The following is a 19,164-nucleotide window of genomic DNA, read 5'->3' on the forward strand; positions in this document are numbered from 1 at the left end:
GCAGACTTTTACACTGAATGTCCTTTGTGACACAAACAGAGAGTGGTGTGAAAAGTGTTTGTCCCCTTCTGATTTCCCTTTTTTTATCTTATGTTTGCCAGACTTAAATGTTCCAGATGATCAAACAAATTTAAATATTAGACAAAGATAACACAAGTACACACAAATTGCACTTATAAATGAAGGTGTTTATTATTAAATGGTAAATGGTAAATGGCCTGCATTTGTATAGCGCTTTACTAGTCCCTAAGGACCCCAAAGCGCTTTACACATTCAGTCATCCACCCATTCACACACTGGTGATGGCAAGCTACATTGTAGCCACAGCCACCCTGGGGCGCACTGACAGAGGCGAGGCTGCCGGACACTGGCGCCACCGGGCCCTCTATTAAGTGGAAAAGCCATCTCTGCACAGCCCTGCTCAGAAGCAGGGCTGTGCAGAGATGTGTGAAGGGGCAGGTGCTCAATGTTAAAAAGGGGTACATAGAACAAAGCTGAATAACAACAACCCACATTGATCAAGAATGTAATACAGAATCACATCATACTATATCACTGTCATCAGGTGGGGACAATGCAAAGCAAACGCTGCTTATGTTTTACTTGATGGGGTGCAACTGCTGTTGAGGGGTTGCTGCTGCTCCTGCTGCTAATAGTGCTGGAGGGCAGGGCTGTGTGGATTTGAGACTGCAGGAATTAAAAACTTCTTAGGAGAGATGGTAGCTGATTAAACAAGTGTTATGAGATAATAAAACGCAAAGATCAGTGGCAGCGCTTGGAATAATAAGTCAACAAATTAAAAAAAAACAAAACAAACCTATCGGAAAAAAACTAAAACTGAATATTAGCAGGGCAAAAGAAAGTGGTTGTAAGGGTAAGAATGTAACAAAAAAGTTCCAGAATACTGTACACTGTATACTATGGCCACAAGTTTTCATCATGTTGCTGATAAGGAGCAGCACATGGAAAGCTATTCATTTGCTGAGTCCCAACTGTGATTTGCACCAAGAATAGAAGGTAGAAAGAAGGAAAATATAGAATACTGTCACAAAACGGCTGTGTACAAGCAAGAGAAGGACCCAAACGCAAGACTCATCGAGACAAACGTGAACTCAAAAGCACTGCTTTATTGCAGACGTGGAAGGGAAACAAAGAACAACACTTAACTGGGAAAACTAATAATAAATCATACATGAAAACACAGGGAGAATCGCACAGCTATGAGGGAGGATGCAACACTAACAAAGAGAAACACAGGGCTGAAATACACTGAAGGATAATGAGGGAAATGAGACAGAAGGAGAGCACAGCTGGGAGAGATTAGGCAGGACGAGACAAGGGAAGCAAAACTAGAAATATTAACATTCGACACAGACTGTCAGAGTAAAACAGGAAATATAATACAGACACAGACTTGACGGGGGGGTTACAGAGCAAACATGGAACACAGAAACCAAAAGACTAAGAACTCTAAACAGCACAAAAGCAAAGACTATTAATAATAAACAACATAAAACACTGGGTCGCAGACCCAGGACCATGACAGAATATGTCCTGCAAAACAGAGGTTGAACTGTGCAGGCAGGTATAGCTGCTTGTAATCTAACAGTGCTGGAACCTTTTGTGGGAAAGCAGGAGCAAAAGAGAAAAACAAAAACAAAACACATGTACAACCAAATACCTACCTCTGTCATCCCCCCCCACACACACACAAACATCAGGCCACACAGAACCAGGATAGACACTTTTACAGACAGAGTACAGACAGAACAATGTTTGTATTATACAGAGAGTGCAGAATTATTAGGCAAGTTGTATTTTTGAGGAATAATTTTATTATTGAACAACAACCATGTTCTCAATGAACCCAAAAAACTCATTAATATCAAAGCTGAATGTTTTTGGAAGTAGTTTTTAGTTTTAGCTATTTTAGGGGGATATCTGTGTGTGCAGGTGACTATTACTGTGCATAATTATTAGGCAACTTAACAAAAAACAAATATATACCCATTTCAATTATTTATTTCTACCAGTGAAACCAATATAACATCTCCACATTCACAAATATACATTTCTGACATTCAAAAACAAAACAAAAACAAATCAGCGACCAATATAGCCACCTTTCTTTGCAAGGACACTCAAAAGCCTGCCATCCATGGATTCTGTCAGTGTTTTGATCTGTTCACCATCAACATTGCGTGCAGCAGCAACCACAGCCTCCCAGACACTGTTCAGAGAGGTGTACTGTTTTCCCTCCTTGTAAATCTCACATTTGATGATGGACCACAGGTTCTCAATGGGGTTCAGATCAGGTGAACAAGGAGGCCATGTCATTAGTTTTTCTTCTTTTATACCCTTTCTTGCCAGCCACGCTGTGGAGTACTTGGACGCGTGTGATGGAGCATTGTCCTGCATGAAAATCATGTTTTTCTTGAAGGATGCAGACTTCTTCCTGTACCACTGCTTGAAGAAGGTGTCTTCCAGAAACTGGCAGTAGGACTGGGAGTTGAGCTTGACTCCATCCTCAACCCGAAAAGGCCCCACAAGCTCATCTTTGATGATACCAGCCCAAACCAGTACTCCACCTCCACCTTGCTGGCGTCTGAGTCGGACTGGAGCTCTCTGCCCTTTACCAATCCAGCCACGGGCCCATCCATCTGGCCCATCAAGACTCACTCTCATTTCATCAGTCCATAAAACCTTAGAAAAATCAGTCTTGAGATATTTCTTGGCCCAGTCTTGACGTTTCAGCTTGTGTGTCTTGTTCAGTGGTGGTCGTCTTTCAGCCTTTCTTACCTTGGCCATGTCTCTGAGTATTGCACACCTTGTGCTTTTGGGCACTCCAGTGATGTTGCAGCTCTGAAATATGGCCAAACTGGTGGCAAGTGGCATCTTGGCAGCTGCACGCTTGACTTTTCTCAGTTCATGGGCAGTTATTTTGCGCCTTGGTTTTTCCACACGCTTCTTGCGACCCTGTTGACTATTTTGAATGAAATGCTTGATTGTTCGCTGATCACGCTTCAGAAGCTTTGCAATTTTAAGACTGCTGCATCCCTCTGCAAGATATCTCACTATTTCTGACTTTTCTGAGCCTGTCAAGTCCTTCTTTTGACCCATTTTGCCAAAGGAAAGGAAGTTGCCTAATAATTATGCACACCTGATATAGGGTGTTGATGTCATTAGACCACACCCCTTCTCATTACAGAGATGCACATCACCTAATATGCTTAATTGGTAGTGGGCTTTCGAGCCTATACAGCTTGGAGTAAAACAACATGCATGAAGAGGATGATGTGGACAAAATACTCATTTGCCTAATAATTCTGCACTCCCTGTATTACTGCCTCTGTTCTAAACAGAAAATGATCCAAAGGAAAGGAATTCGAACTTGAAATAACAATAAATTGGTAAACACTGAAAATGAGTGACTTGTAATGATGTTGTCCTATTACATTGCAGAGCTAAAATTCAGTTATCTCTTTAGAACATGCCACTCTTTCCCAAATACTTGTAAAGGCAGATCCCATGGCTATGTGTTTGATTTGCAAACGGACTGAAAACACAACAACAAATTAAGAGGTGTGGCCAAATATTTTGTTCTTCCACATGGTATATGTTTAAAGCAGCTGCATTCCATATTTTATCAACTTTAGTATTGGGAAACATCTCTTACATGTTTTTTTTTTTAAATCCAGTGTCTGTACTAATATTTGTAGGTTACCAAATCATGCAGGAACTGATTTTCTGTGTAAACAGTCTTAACTGTGTGATATTTAGAGTCCAACATGTCACTTCCCATCAAAGATAAATTCTGCAAATATAGAAACGAAATATAGATACTGAGAAAAACTAAATGACAGAGAAAAAAGAATTGAAGATGTTAAAAACACAACTAATGGATAATCACCAGGGGAATGTCCGAGGTTAAATTGACTTCATTTTGTCTGTCTCTAGTAAATCTAGTGAAACTTTGTCTTGATGCATGCTCAATCCATCAAGGTATCCAAAAGATTGAAGTGACTTCTTCAGTCTCAGCTGACTGCAGGTTTCTCCAACCTTATAAACAGTACATTTGCATGATGACTGAAACTAGTCCTGAAACAATTGCACAAGTGCTGCTGATTGGCTGAGGAAGAATAAAGTAGTCATGGAAAACCAATCACATGACCAATTTAAGATGAAATAGCAACACGATGCTATGTCAACCCAACACAACCATGATTCTCCATTTTCATGTTAAAAGTATGGCCTTATATATACCAGTTTTAAATGAACCAGTATATATACCAGTTTTACAGCGCTCGCAAACACTCTGCTTGTGAACAAAAGGAAAGAAAACACACCCCTTTCCTATTGGTGGAAAAATGTACCATGTCGACCAATCAAGAAATTATGTGGCAACATGGCATTTGGTTGTTTAGGAAGAGGGGGAGGTTTTAGGAGTGATGGCGGTGAGAGAATGAAAGAGAGACCTTTGAGATGTGAGAGATTTGTGATGTTTAGCGTGTTTGCAGTGTGTAGCTAGTGTGTAGTGTAGTCAGTAGTTTTGTTTTGTGTGTCAGAACAATGAGGTGACTGGTCAATGTCACAGTTGCTGCCAAAAAGCCACCAAAGGCAGACTGCAGTGTAAACGTTGTCTCCAGGTGAAAAACAGGAGGAGCGATACACCTCCTACTGTCAGGCGTGCAGGTATCAGGCTTGTGATGTTCTCCTCTGTCTTATAGTGGACAGAAATTATTTTGGAGTTGCACACATAATTTGTGTGGCATTTAATGCAGAACACCTGACTGTTCCGTAAATAGTTTGAAATGGTTATTTAAAAAACACCTTGGCTGCATGTTTAGCTGCACATAACGTTGTTGTTTGGAAAACTTGTGCATAGGGTTTTAAAATGTACAATTTATATTTCCCTTTAAGTTATGAAAATGGTTTTTTTAAACACATTTGTGGTTGTTACAGTAAAAAAAAAAAATCTACTCTGATTTTTTGTTTTTCTGTCTGATTGTAGATCAATTATGTTAATACAGTATGTCAAAGTGAAAACAAAATTAAATTTAGACATGTGAGGTTGTGCCAACAAGAATGATACCAAACAAGGCAAAGTAAATAATTTTTAAAGGTGGTTTGCAGAGGTAAAATGAAAAGTAGTCAAAAACGGCCAGTTATACCCTGGACCCCATAGGTTAAACGTTTTTTTAAGTAACGCAATAATTAAATTTACTAGTAATTAGTTACATTTATAATATTGTAACTCAGTTACTAACTAGTAACTATAAACTAGAGAGCGAAAATTTCAGAAGAAATTTTAAGTGTGCCTATGCTACTGCGAATGAGTTAGTTTGCCATTCAAACCGCCATTCATACGACTACAGGGAGCAAAACGCACTAGAGCAGCTATTCTCCACCATGAACTACGGTAAAAACAAACACCGCTCGCGCCTCACAGATGACAGCTTACAGTCTTGCGTGAAGATGAAGTGACTTCGTACAGCGCCGATTTGCAGACGCTGTGCGCATAGGTTCAGGAGCAGAAATCCCATTGTACCAGGGCAGACCCAACGATGTTTGCATGAACACGCTTTTTAGCAGTTCTTAACTGACCACTTTTAACACATGGTTTCTGTACCCACACAGCCGCCTGTAGCTTTTCAACTCACAGCCCAACACACACTAACACAACAGCCGAGAGAGCACAGACTTTAAGCCGGCGAGGCGTGATTGCAGATGACGCTCAGGTGCGTCCGCCTACACTACCCGCCACACACATCAACCATGTAAAATAAATATTTATCCAGATATTTTGCAAATATTTATTTTTCGTTTTTTAGCAGCATAGTGCTTTTTTCCAATTATTTTTAAAATTCATGTCAAGGCTCCACTACAGGCTGCGAAATTCCAAAGGTGATATAAGGATGACGGCTCACTACAGTTTTCGTTTGCTATATGAATAATTTAAGTTCAGCTTCAGCTTCATTTAAAAGACACCTTCACCTGCGTGTATCTCCTTTTTGTTATATTTTTTAAGAGTTCAAAATGTGTTCATTGAATAAATAAAATTTAATTTTCTCTGTAGCTGTAGATTTCATAGGCAACACAATTTAGTTGTTTATACAAAGCATGAAGGTAAAAAAAAAACAATAACAGTGTTATCTTCATTTTATATGTAAAACAGTATTTGCGGCTCCCAGTGTTTTCTTTTCCATGGAAACTGGGTCCAAATGGCTCTTTGGGTGTTAAAGGTTGATGACCCCTGCACTAGAGGGACCCAAACGGAATACAGCTGGTTTTCAAGTCAAATCAAAGTAAAATGTATTTTGATCTCTCCTGTATGCAGTGCAGCATACAGAGAGACGAGAGGACGAGGCTGCAGGTACATCACAGCAAAAAAAGCTAATAAATAGGAATAAAAGAAGTAAGAAAATAAATATATGCTTAAGTCTCAGGGGATCAAGACAAGGTACAATTTAGAATTTACCATTTAAATTTGGAGTGGTTTAAAGTAAACAGTGTAGCAGATTGATTTTCTTGGGAGTAAAGAAATGTCCATTAAGCAGCATTCGATTTTGATTTTGATCTCAAAGTCTCAATGTTCTGGGGGGCATGCACTTTTTTGTTTGTTGTTATCTTTTACACAACGTCCTCATTGGGGTCCTTCAGCACCCCCAAAAAGAATCAAAGCACCCCAAAGATTTCTTACTTTTTTTGACAATATTTGCTGCTTGTGTGACACACTGCTAAAAATATAAAAACCATACAGTAAATGGTTGAGACATAACATTTTAACAACAAAAGTATAGATAACCCCCCTCCCAAAATGGTTTGTTCCAGCTCGCCTCTCCCCTACTCTGGCTCTAGCGCTGTTGCTGCCAGAGCGATGGTGGCTGAGACTCAGCGGAGCGGAGGTCTAAGTGCCTGGGTTAACCTTCAGTTACTCTTTATATAGTTAGGTAGGAGTCAGACCATGTTTCTTTTTAGTTGAAAAACATTACACCAGGTAACCTACAGTGTTCAAAACATGTTTTCCGACGATGTTTGCTACCCTACAATCCGTCCTGCTCTGTAGTAAAATCAGCGACATTTGACCGTCCTGTTGCTCCCATTGAAATGTATACAGCCTATTTAAAATCTAAAACTTAAAATTGTCCGTAGCCTACTGTTGTTACCACTGTCCTGTTTGAAATGGATACTAACTAGTTAACTGACTGGATGGCCATTAACCTTATAACTCCTGTTGTGTGTGTTTGTGTGTGTGTTTGTGTACAGAGAGGCAGCCAGGTTCATAATGGATATAAGGACGTTTTTTCAAAAAAAGGAGCAACATTCAGGTAAAAGTGTAAAATCAAATGATCCGTCAATCAAGAATAATGTTGGCTCAGTATTTCAATATTTATATCTTTTATTAGATGTTCATGTGGTTTGGTTATTTGCCTTTTGGTTGAAAGTACACTGAGAGAGGACTTTTTGTTAGTGATCTTAATAGTATTTTTTCATATTAATGTAATTTTTCATCTAATTGAATACAATCTATTTGTGTATGATTGTCAGTCCAAAGAGGGACAGAGGAAAGAGGGGAACGTGAGGAGAAAGTACAAGGTCAGGAAGAACCAGGTAATAAAACAGACAGGGAACAGTGACAGGCAAAACAGAAACTATTAAACTGACAAAGAGAAAAAACCTGATTTTACTCACACAATCTGGGAAGTTGTGCTCTCCCTATATTAAAGCTGCCATACAGAATCTGCTAAACAAACTGAGTTGAAACATTTTTGACCCTCTTTAACAACATTCCAACATAACATTATAATTGATTGTGGAGATTAAAATTAATAATATATTTTTATGTGGTTCAGCCACAACTCTACTAAAACCTCAGCCAGTAATAGGTAGGCCAACTTTTGGACCGTCCAGTTGTCTGTATGACTGCCACAGTACGTGCATCACATTTGCGCACTATCAGAAAGTGCCAAACAGCCCTGGTGGAGTGAGGAGCTGTAAAGAGAAGCAGAGTGCTCTGTTTATATTATAAAAATGTTTTAAGCTAGCCTGTTTCAAAGATTCTGTACTGCAGCTATAAATGTTTTCCAAAAGCACATATACACTTATCAGTGTTTCTCAAACTTTTTACAGTGTGCACCTGATAAAAATGTCAAGTCTCCCAAGTACCACTATGAAAGCATGAAACCCATAAATCTTACAACACAAAATGATTATTATTAAATTAGTAAAATTAGTATCTGCAGTACAGATTTTTATTTGTAATAATTTATTCTGTTTTGGGAGTGTTTTTTATGTATCTGCAGGGGCGGATCTAGAAGGGTGGCATGGGGTGGCAAGTGCCACCCTAAAATGATCCCTTGCCACCCCAAGTGCCACCCCAGTTTTGCATATGACAGTGTTGTTTATTAAAATAAGATAGCATTAACAGTTTGAGCGTATATAGTTACAGTCAACAGTGAATATAAATGCTCAAACTGAATATATTGCATAGTGTTCCCCCCCTCCACCATTAACAAATGGTTCAGCCCATAGCGCTGACCGGCTTTTTTCTTGTTTTCAGTATAGCAAGCGATGCTTATGATTGTGCCAGAGCACATTTTGAACAACACCATGGGAATTTCGGATTTTACAGAGGTGGGTGGATGTTACACTCTGGAAATGGAATGAAGGTGAGTGTTATTAACCCTCTGTGGTCCACGGACACGCTGCACCTGAGTCTCTATTTCAGCCATTATTGAAAGTTCGGACTTCAAAGTTTTTAAATTTTAATTACAGGCCAGTAAATCCACAGTTATGATAATATATATAAGCCATGCTTTTTTCTAAATACTGTCATCACGTTTTTGTTTTTTGTTTTGTGTGTGTGTGTGTTTTCTTTTTAAGCGTTTTCTAAGGACAGCGTGAAAACAGTAAAGAAAGAAAAAGCCGCCTCTTTCCTATTGGTGGAAAAATGTAGCATGTCGACCAATTAAAAAAAAAAAGTTGACACGTGGGATTTGGTTGTTTAGGAAAAGTTTTGGGAGTGACGGCAGCGAGACAGAGCGAGTGAGAGAGAGAGAGAGCGCGCGAGTTTTTAGATGTGGGAGATTTGTGACGTTTAGTGTGGAGTGTATAGTTAGTGTGTTGTGTTGTCTCGTGTAGTTGTTCTGTTGTGTAGTCGTTGTTTTGTTTTGTGTGTCAGTGAGGGCACTAATGAATGTCACAAAGGCACATTTGCAATATAAACACTGTCACGAAGTAGATAACCAGCAGAGTGATACACCTCCTGTTGTCAGGCCTGCAGGTTTATTATGGTGTTCTTCTCTGTCTTTGGTGGACCAACAATGTTTTTACTGGCACACCTAATTCGTGGGGCATCTTATGGCAACACGTTCTCTCATTTTAGTTTTTTTTTTTTTTAGCGTTTTTTTTACAGTAAAAAAATACTACTAGGATTTTAAGTTCTTTGTGTGATTTCAGATCAGTGATACTAATGCAGTATGTCAGTAAAAAACAACTACATTCAGTTGAGCTGAAAAGAATGATCCCAAACAAGGCAAGGGGAAAAAAATAAAATGAAACAATTTGAGGGTGAAATACAAATGTAAACTCAAAAGGAGTCAAAAATGGCCGGTTATATCTTGGCCCTCGGAGGGTTAATCCAACAAATCATAAAATATTAGGTTTAAATTTTTGTTCATGCAGGTTTCTGACGTTTTCTGTAATTTAAGCATGTAACAATGTGATTGTTTTCTAAGAAAAAACAGTGTGAAACTTAAGTTAGACTTGTGTTTATAAATGAACTGCTCCATGTTGTGTAGCTTTCTGGATTTTATACTTATTGGGCTACATATTTATTTATTATACAGGCTATACAGTACATAAGATCAAAATTCACATGTTTTATGTAACTAAAGTGTGTAATTATGTGGGCTACAGACAATAATTAAGTTATAGACTATTTATAAGAAAAACGTGTATACTTACTGCATTTGAATCATTTTAACCATATGTAACCACCTGCATATGTGTTTGAAAAAAAAAAGGCTTTGATTTTGCCACCCCATTTGATTTCTTTGCCACCCTCATGCCACCCTAAGAAAATTTCTCTAGATCCGACCCTGTGTATCTGTATTATATTATACATACACATTAAAAGTGAATCTCTGTCCAAAAAATGCACTCAGTTTACTTCTTACTCACTATGAGCATCATTCATTATTCTCCCCCAGGAATTAAGGTTAGGATATGTATTTTTTTTTTTTTAATTTCAGTCCATTCTTCTTTTGCAGCATTTAAATAACCTTTATCAGATTTGATGGTTTTGTTACAGACAAGTGTTTTGCTTTTCTTTCACAATTGTGGGGGTTAAATTGTGTTAAAATGTACAAAACAGTGATGTCATGTTTTGTGACGAGGACCCAGGCACAGAGAGACTTGATGAATTTAAGAATCATATGATTTAAGAAAGAAATTTGCAGACTTGCACAGAGATGGTAAAATTATGATGACTGATAACGGAGATGAAGACAACAGATGATGACGACAGGGAGAAACACGGGACAGTCAGAGAGAACTTGGGACAACTGGAGACATTTAAGAATGCAGGGACTGACAGAGACAGGGAAGAAGTATGCCCGATGGCCAGTCCAGCTATGCTAGGGGGTAAGAATTATGGTGACCAACCGTCCACTTTTCCCCAGACATGTCCACTTTTCACGGGATTTTCGAGATTGATAAAAATGTCCGGGTTTTCCTATAGTCCGACAGAGGACCCATGTGTGTGACGTCATCCCCGAACTGCTGCTTTGTGAGCGCTTGTTCTGCGCGCAGCAAAGCGCCTATTATATTATCATTATAATGATGTTTAAAAGATCCCAAAGCGCAAGTGCATCTTTTCAGACGAACTGCAAAAGACATTTCCCTGGTACTGGTAATTTTTCTTATGCAGATGAGGTATTATTTCTGTACCATTATTTAATTTCAGAGGCTTTTAAGTTATTTTTTTTTTTTGCCCCTGTTGACTTGTAAAAGCCTACATGACACATTGTATTTCACAATTCATTAACCACACAGAGAAGGTTTTAATATGTTAAATATGTTTCTTTAAGAAAGTTTTTCATGGCTTAGCCAAGTGTCCTCTTTTTTGGAATTAAAATATGGTCACCCTAGTAAGAATACATATAGAAAAATAGTCTTGGAATATGAACAAAGGGATGGGGTGCAGGGAAACCACAGGTACACCCAGGGGGAGGGAAACCCCAGGGTGAACAATAGAGAGAGGGGTGGAAGACTACTAAAACAACTGGACTTCTTTAAGTTTCTTGAAGACGTTTCACCTCTCATCTGAGAAGCTTCTTCAGTTCTAAGACCAAATGGTGAAGAGTCCCAGGTATGTAATCCCTTGTTGTCCTTCAAGAGGGTCGTCCAGTGGCTTGCTTTCCAACCTCGTTAAATTACCATTACCTGTATCACTGAGAACCTACACAGACGTACTCTGTCACATAAGACACAGATTTGGCTTTACATTTCTTCTTCTTCTTTTGTGCTTGTACTTTCTATCCCTTATGAGAATGCTTTGTAAAGGTTTGTTGTGATCAGTGCGGTTTGAGCGAAAGGTCAGAGTAGATGTTGAATTCCACTGGCCTTCATGAAGCTTCTGTGTTTGATCATGTCGCTCTCCAGAGTGACTCCAGTGGAAATCAGGTGGATATGTGGGGCAGGAGTGAGACACAGAGCAGGAAGCAGACACATTTTCACCCTCCTTTACCTCCTCTTTCATGGATAAACTGATGGGGTTTGGTTCATCTGTGTTAACAAGATAAATCAGGAACATTATAGTCACTTTAATGCAACATGAGGACCACTTAATGTACTGTGAAACTGATGTTATATTTTATAAAGCTTTGAATTCTGGACATTCTTTTTTAGGTTAACAATATGTATATAATTTCCTTCTTTAGTTTTTTAAATCATCCTACTGAGCTTTCCAACACACTGCACAGGTGTATTACTGTTTGTTTGATTTTTATCTACAAAAAATGAACCCAAATGATTTGGTTAAAAATATAAAATGAAATGATGGGAACTTCATTTGGTACAATTTTGTCTTTTCATGTCTCCACATGTTTTCCTGCTTTTTGAGCTTTAGGATGAAAAAATACATAATTACATAAATGTGTCTGTATTAACTGAAAACCTACACTTACATAGTTATACACTTATGAAGTGAGCCATAGAAATCAACACTTCTGCATGATATTGATATTTAAGTGCTGTTGTAGGTTGATTTGTAATTTTGCATTATTATTATTAAAGTGTTATTGATCTGTGCACAGTATTTACTAACTTTTTACTCAACAGTAACTGAAATAACTTTTTTAGTTAAATAGGAAAAATTAGTGTATCCTCTAAGTTCTATCCTGAAATAAAAAGACCCCCCATCAGGTTCTTGAAGGTTTTGAATCATCAGAGAACAGTTCTTCTCTCTGATGTTTCCCACTAGGTTTGTTCGTCTCCTATATTGCTCCAGAATTTTAGATTCAGTTGGATGATAGATGACTTGGTCTCTCTCAGTGGTCTTCCAAATCCCTGTGAATACATTGACTTTTTGGTCTTCTCCAGCTGGGTAGTCATAAGAGCATGGGATGACCACACATGAGCCACGGAGACCTTTAACTGAGGATGGCACATCAGTGGTCCAAGATGAGGCTTTTGTTTGAGTAACTGTAACAAATTACGCAACAAACAATGATTAAATGAAGTACAGAAACAGGACAATCAAGCAGAGAAAGAAAGTGTAAATGCATAAAACAAAATACAAATTCCTCACAAAAATTGCTTGAAAAATAAACCACGTCGTAAGATTTAAAAAAGTAGACTTTTACATTTTAGAGTTTTTGTGTTGTACAGCTTATCACTAAATATATACATTGTACAAACAGCATCATACCTTTGAAGCAAACGCATATGAAAAACAAAATCCACTCTAAAGGATTCATCTCTTCTTCTCTTTGCTGCATCTAAAAGAAAGTGACACAGATATGTTAGGGTGCTATTATTTCTTTGTGGTGAGAAGTGACTTGTTAGTTTGCATTCAGCTTTAATATGAACTGCATTCACTTTACCAGGAACAAAGTCTTAATATTGTTTCATATATGTTACAATGGGGAAGTCTGTCTTATCAATCTTCATGGCAACATGTATCTAAATGCATACATTTTCACCCATATCATTGTTTTATAAAAGGGGAGTTATGAGATTAACAGAAGAACAGATAGGAGGTCTGAAACGAGATAAAAATAACATAATTATTTTGCTAATATAAGAAGTTGTTTTGTTACAGTTGCTAAAATAATCATTCTAATGATAAAGCAATTAAAAAACAAACAAATGAGCAAACAAAAAACAGTTGATGCAGTGGAAGGCACTGTTTCCTCATAGCAAGAAGGTCCTGGGTTCAAGTCCAGGGCCTTTCTGTGTGGTATGTTCTCTCCGTGTGTGTATGGGTTCTACGGCCTCCTCCCACAGTCCAAAGACATGCACTTAGTGGGGTTATGTTAATTGGTAATTCTAAACACCACAGGTGTGAACATGAGTGTGAATGGTTGTCTGTCTCTCTTCTGTAAGTTTGTGATGATTTCAACTTCAACTGTGACGTTTGAACTTGAGTTTGGAGAGATGAGTGGCTGGCGCTCCACACACACTTCAAACCTCTCTGATCACTAAGGCAGACTGCATGGCAGGGTGTTTGATTACATATACTTGTGGCAATTCAAAGGTTTGGCCAGATACTTTTATCCATACAGTATATGTTTAAAGAAGCAACTGCATTAGATTTTTTTCCAGCTTTGGGGTCAGGAAACCAATCTCACCTCACTTTTTATAATTTTAATTATGTACTGATATAAAATTATGAATTTTAAACCACTCATGTGTGTAATTATCATGTTACTGTAACATATAGTACATTGCTTCACTGTTGCCTGTTTAAAGACTAATATGTCATTTCCTAAGCTAAACATTGCAAATACAAAAATTAATCACATATAATGAAAAAAAGCAACACAATGTAAAGAAACAACAACACAAACACAACTAATGGATCATAACCAGGGAAGTGTTCACAGTTAAAATGAGTTCATAAAATTTTGCTCATCAAGTTTTCTTTCCTCAGTATATCTACTCAAACTTCCTGCTGAGGATCGCATAACAGTTACTTTTTAATTATAAATATAATCTGCAGTGTGACTCTTCCACAACACAATGCTCCCATTTATTGCTACTGCCAGTGTCTTTGTGCTTTATAATTTTTCTTATTAATAGCCACAACCACAATGTGAAAACATATAATAAATCATATTTTAAAAGTAATATAAAATTATAAAATAATATGTGGTCAGGTGCTCATGTTCTACAGTATAAACTGTAAGAGAAGGACACCATGAGACATCATGAAAATAAAAAGTAAATAAATATAAAAATCAAGAATTTGGTGCACAAGTTTTTGTTTATTTTTTCTGATTTCTAAAATTAATAAGTACTCAGGTTAGAGAAAAAAGCAAAGAGCATTATTTCTTGTTAAATGCTCCTTGACAACAATCAGCAAGTTTCTGGTATAGTTCTAGTCTGATTTAACCAATCTTCCAGTCTCAGTTGGTTGAGTTTATTAAAAACTGTTGCTTTTTTCCACACACATTCCTGACTTTTAGCCACTGTCCACATATTTTTGGAAATTGTGGGGGGTGTATCCCAGCAAAAATAGGTATCACACAGGGTTTATACAGAGAGACAGAGAACCATTCACACTCACGCGTATGGGCAATTCAGAATCAGCAGTTAAACTAACCCTACTAACTGCATGTCTTTAGACTGTGGAAAAAGGCTCAAGCTAGAGTATAGGAATATAAAAAGACAACTATATAAATATAGATATTTTACAGTTTCATTCTGTTCTTCATTTCCCGGTAAATTACAGTGAATTTCAGTTGTCTGAATTTCATAAAGCTGATGCTTCCATTAATGTTTTATTTTAAATATGAAATTACAGTGTGGTGGCATTACACAGTGTCTTATGCAACCACAGTTTGACCATGTCATTATTTTGATTTTCATTCTTTTTTGTTCATGGTGTCCAGTCATAAGTGAATCACAGTTATGTTGTCAGCAATTCACACTGTACAGCTGTGCGGGGTTTTTTTCATCCGGACTTACTACAAGTCCAGCTACAAAAAAGGTCCTGAACTGGTGGCTAGGATTGCGGAAGAAAAGTAACAGCATCATTGACACTGTCTATAAATAGACACTGCTCATGGAGTACAACAATAAACTTCCTGAAGTATTCGTGGATGTTTGCTGTCTCATCCTGGTGTGCGGTACTGACACTCACCAGTCTCCGGCCTCCTTCTTTCCACTTACAATACAGTCTCAAGGTGCTGGACTTGGGGTGAAACCCTCCATGGAGCTTCCTGGTCTTTTTGTCAGTGGCTTCTATCTCCTCTTTTGGCCAGCTTATTATCCCGGCAGGGTACCTGATCACAGACCGGGCGTAGGTGTTGATAGCCCGGATCTTGTTCTTCCCATTTAGCTGACTCTTCAGGACTTGCCTGACCCTCTGCAGGTACTTAGTAGTTGCAGCTTTCATAGAGGTCTTTTCATGGTTTCCATTTGCCTGTGGGATTCCCAGGTACTTGTAGCTGTCCTCTATGTCTGCAATGTTGCCTTCTGGTAGTTTGATCCTCTCAGTTCTGACTACCTTCTCTCCCTTTGTTATCATCCAAATGACATTCCGATGTCATTGCTGTATATCCTGGTGAATCGATGTCTCATTCACTCTTGACATACAGATTAATGGGGTATGGCTTCATATTTATGTTTCTCGTTCATGTCTGTGGTAGACTTAGTTTAGCATGGGAGGTCTAGCGTAGGACCCAGACGCCTCAGGCGGGAACCGAACTTACGACTCCCGTTCTAAAGTCGTGTATTTACCACAAAGCATAGTGGTAAGACAACCGAAATGAGCAAACACTTATGAGACCCAGTATGGCTTGTTTTGATTTCTAAAAACCTAAGTTAAACCAATCCAGTCTACAGTTTTTGGAGTACTCGAATAAATTAAATTGAGCTCCTCTTAATTTAATTTTTACTCATAATATCCCACAAACTTTCAGTTTGTCAGTGAAAAAAAATTAAACAAGAGAAAAAAAAACAAGACAAGAATAGCAATTATAGATGTAGTTTATTGTGAAATCAGTACTACATTTTGTTACATGCAGACTCAACAATGCTTTGACAAGAAAACAAAAACAAAAGAGTTAAATAAATGCTGACTCCAGAGTTCAACTGTTGCATGTTTTGTAATAAAACTGAACATGCATATAGTAAAATATAGTAAAATATTTCCAGTTGAATTTGGAAACTCTTCGTGTTTTGTTAGTTAATGCTCAGTATTTTGCACATTTCTATTTCTGTTGTGCTGAGTGACATTGCAGGGCCTGTTTTAAGTCACCCTTCACTCTTCACAACTGACTATCTTCCTGTTAATCTGCTGTGCTGATCAAAATCTCCGCATTAAAATCAGCAATTACTGTACACCTTAAAATATGACAGATCACAGTTTGATTCTTTTTAAAAGCTATAAATAGCTCTACAATCAGAATTAAAGTCTTTAACTGTGGAGAGTCTTTGTTTCCCAACATGTTCCATAATTTTCCCTTAATTATAACCATTAATTAAATGAATGTGTGTGAATGCTAGACAGAAAGCACTTAAGCACAGAAGAAAGTGACTGAGTCATCTGGGAGAGCAGAAAAGCACTATATAAGAATCAATCCATTTACCATTTACAAATCATAAAATATGAGTGAGATGGGTAACAAACAATTCATTCAAACATGTCATGTCTATTAACATATTATGTCTTCTCTATATCTCTAATAACCTAACCATTGACAAATGAAGATGGAATCTTAAAATAAATGGAAACATTTTCTTTACATCATAGTTAAGAATTTCAAATATGCCTATAACAGACCAGGTTTCTTGTTATTTAATGCTCTCCTAAATGATCGAAAACAAGCAACACACACTGTATTCACAATCTATGTGATCTGAATAAAAAAAACCACTTCTAAATTAAGTTAAAATTATACTTAACACTGAAGTTTTTCATCGTTCAAACAATAAATTCAGTCTCGGGACAAATGAAGATTTAATGTTCAAAAATAGGCTTACAGTACTGATACATCTGTTTAGAAAACAGGAAGTGGTAGGCTTGCATTGCTATATGCTCAGTTAACATTTCTGGCATAAATTAAATCAAAATCATCCTTTCAAGCATCAAAACAAAGAGAAAGCATCACACTGGTTAATAAAAAAAAGGCTAAAAGCTAATTGTCGAAAAAAAAGCCATCCCTCCCTTTACTTTTTGATACTTTTTTATTTTACTTTTGTTCAATCAGACTTTTTTACTTGTATTTAATTTTCATAATGTTTAAAAATATGATAAAATTGGGACTGTAGATAATACTGACAAGAGCTGTAGCTTCAAGAGAAAGATGAAACCACAGAAAAATAAGAACAGAAAATAAGATATCATTTTAAATTTAATATCAAAACCACCTACAAAAATAAATCTGCCTTCTTTCTTGAAATGACTGTGAGACCATTGAGGCATTTGTGCACGGAAAGTTAGCGGTGGAGAACCAAAAACCAGAAACCCTTTGGCCTTTAATCAGAATGGCTTAGAATGATTTAATTTAATTAGAAATGTAATCTTGAAGACGTGTGGATGTACAATTCCAAAGATTTTGCATTAAAGACAAAAAAAAGAAAAGAAAAAGAAAACATGCATGCGTACTTTTCTTATATTGTGTTTTTACTTAACTGTAAAAACAACAAAACATTTTTTCTCATCTGCAAGATAATCTGGAAAGCCTGTTCCACATGCTGTGATAAATAAAAACAATCATATTGTTATCATATATGATGTGTTAAATATCCCAATTCTTTGATCTTTGGGCTGAAGGAAGAACAACACTCGGTGTATAAATGCTCAAACAACAATTCTCATTATTCCATACAAATCTCATTATTCCATACAACACTTTGAGCATAAACATCCGGACAGGAGATGTGGACAGGAGGGTGTCTACCAGATCTCGAAGTGTCTGACCGTTTCTCACATTCTTATAGCTTCAGCCCCCTCCAAAGTCATAAAACCTAAACATCCACATTCTTTCTCTCTCATTGAGCCTAAGTTATGACCTTGGCTTCCTGTGCAGTATGTTCTGTTCTTTCTAATCAGACAAATAAGGCCATGATGCTCTGAAAACAGCATTTCTTATAAATCAGCAGTATAATGCATCATAAAACAGTGTAATGATTTCCCAATCTTTAATCCAAGGCATAATGTGGCCTATAGCCATATAATGATTCAACAATTCTTTGATTAGAAGTATAAGGTGGCATAAGATAGTATAATAATCTCACAGATGACAGGCTCAGAAACCTTCTTGATTTTGAAGCTCTGCAATGCGGTTCCTTAAACAGAAAAAGATACATATATTAAAGAGCGTACTGTAGAACTGATGAGAGGAAAAATGTCTCCTTCTTGTTAACAGAAAGCTTGATTCTCTATAAAATGACTCACTTGTATTTTTTTGCCATGAAAATGCAGGGGATGCCAAAGAGCAGAGCTGTACCAATCCCCACTACAGCAGGAATGATGATGTGATTATAGTTCTCAATATCTGGAAAGAGACAGAATTTATGCCATCACTAAGAATGCATACAGTCATTGAAAGATACTTTTAATAGTGATATTAACGCTTTCTTAATCATGCAAAGTTAAGGTGAACCAACATATTGGAAGTAAACTACTAAAAGGATCTCACGTTTTACACTGAGTGTTAATTTTGAAGAGGATGTTTTCTTCTCATTAAATGCAGCTGTGCATGTCAGCTCTCTGTTGTCATCCGTCTCCTCAGGAATAAATGTCAGGATGGACTGTGTCTCCCAGTTGCCAGAATGAATTAGTCTATGGTACACAATGATCCCTTCTGTCTTCCAGTTCCATGTAAGTGTAGGTACATGGGTTGGACAGGTGTGCATGACTGAACAGATGACAGTGTAGGGCTCTCCTTGAGTGGCTGCCATTGGCTGAATCAATGTAGGCTCTGCAGGCTC

At 37.4% G+C, this 19,164-nt stretch overlaps 1 protein-coding gene across 6 annotated transcripts in view; it reads right to left on the reverse strand.

Moving 5' to 3' along the window:
• The window catches only part of LOC109200033 (myelin-associated glycoprotein), a 75,793-nt gene that overhangs the window by 16,834 nt on the left and 39,795 nt on the right, over nucleotides 1-19,164 (reverse strand). The gene's annotated exons all lie outside the window — the stretch shown is intronic.

This window comes from Oreochromis niloticus, linkage group LG11 (genome assembly GCF_001858045.2).
Source record: "Oreochromis niloticus isolate F11D_XX linkage group LG11, O_niloticus_UMD_NMBU, whole genome shotgun sequence".
Lineage (NCBI taxonomy): Eukaryota > Metazoa > Chordata > Actinopteri > Cichliformes > Cichlidae > Oreochromis > Oreochromis niloticus.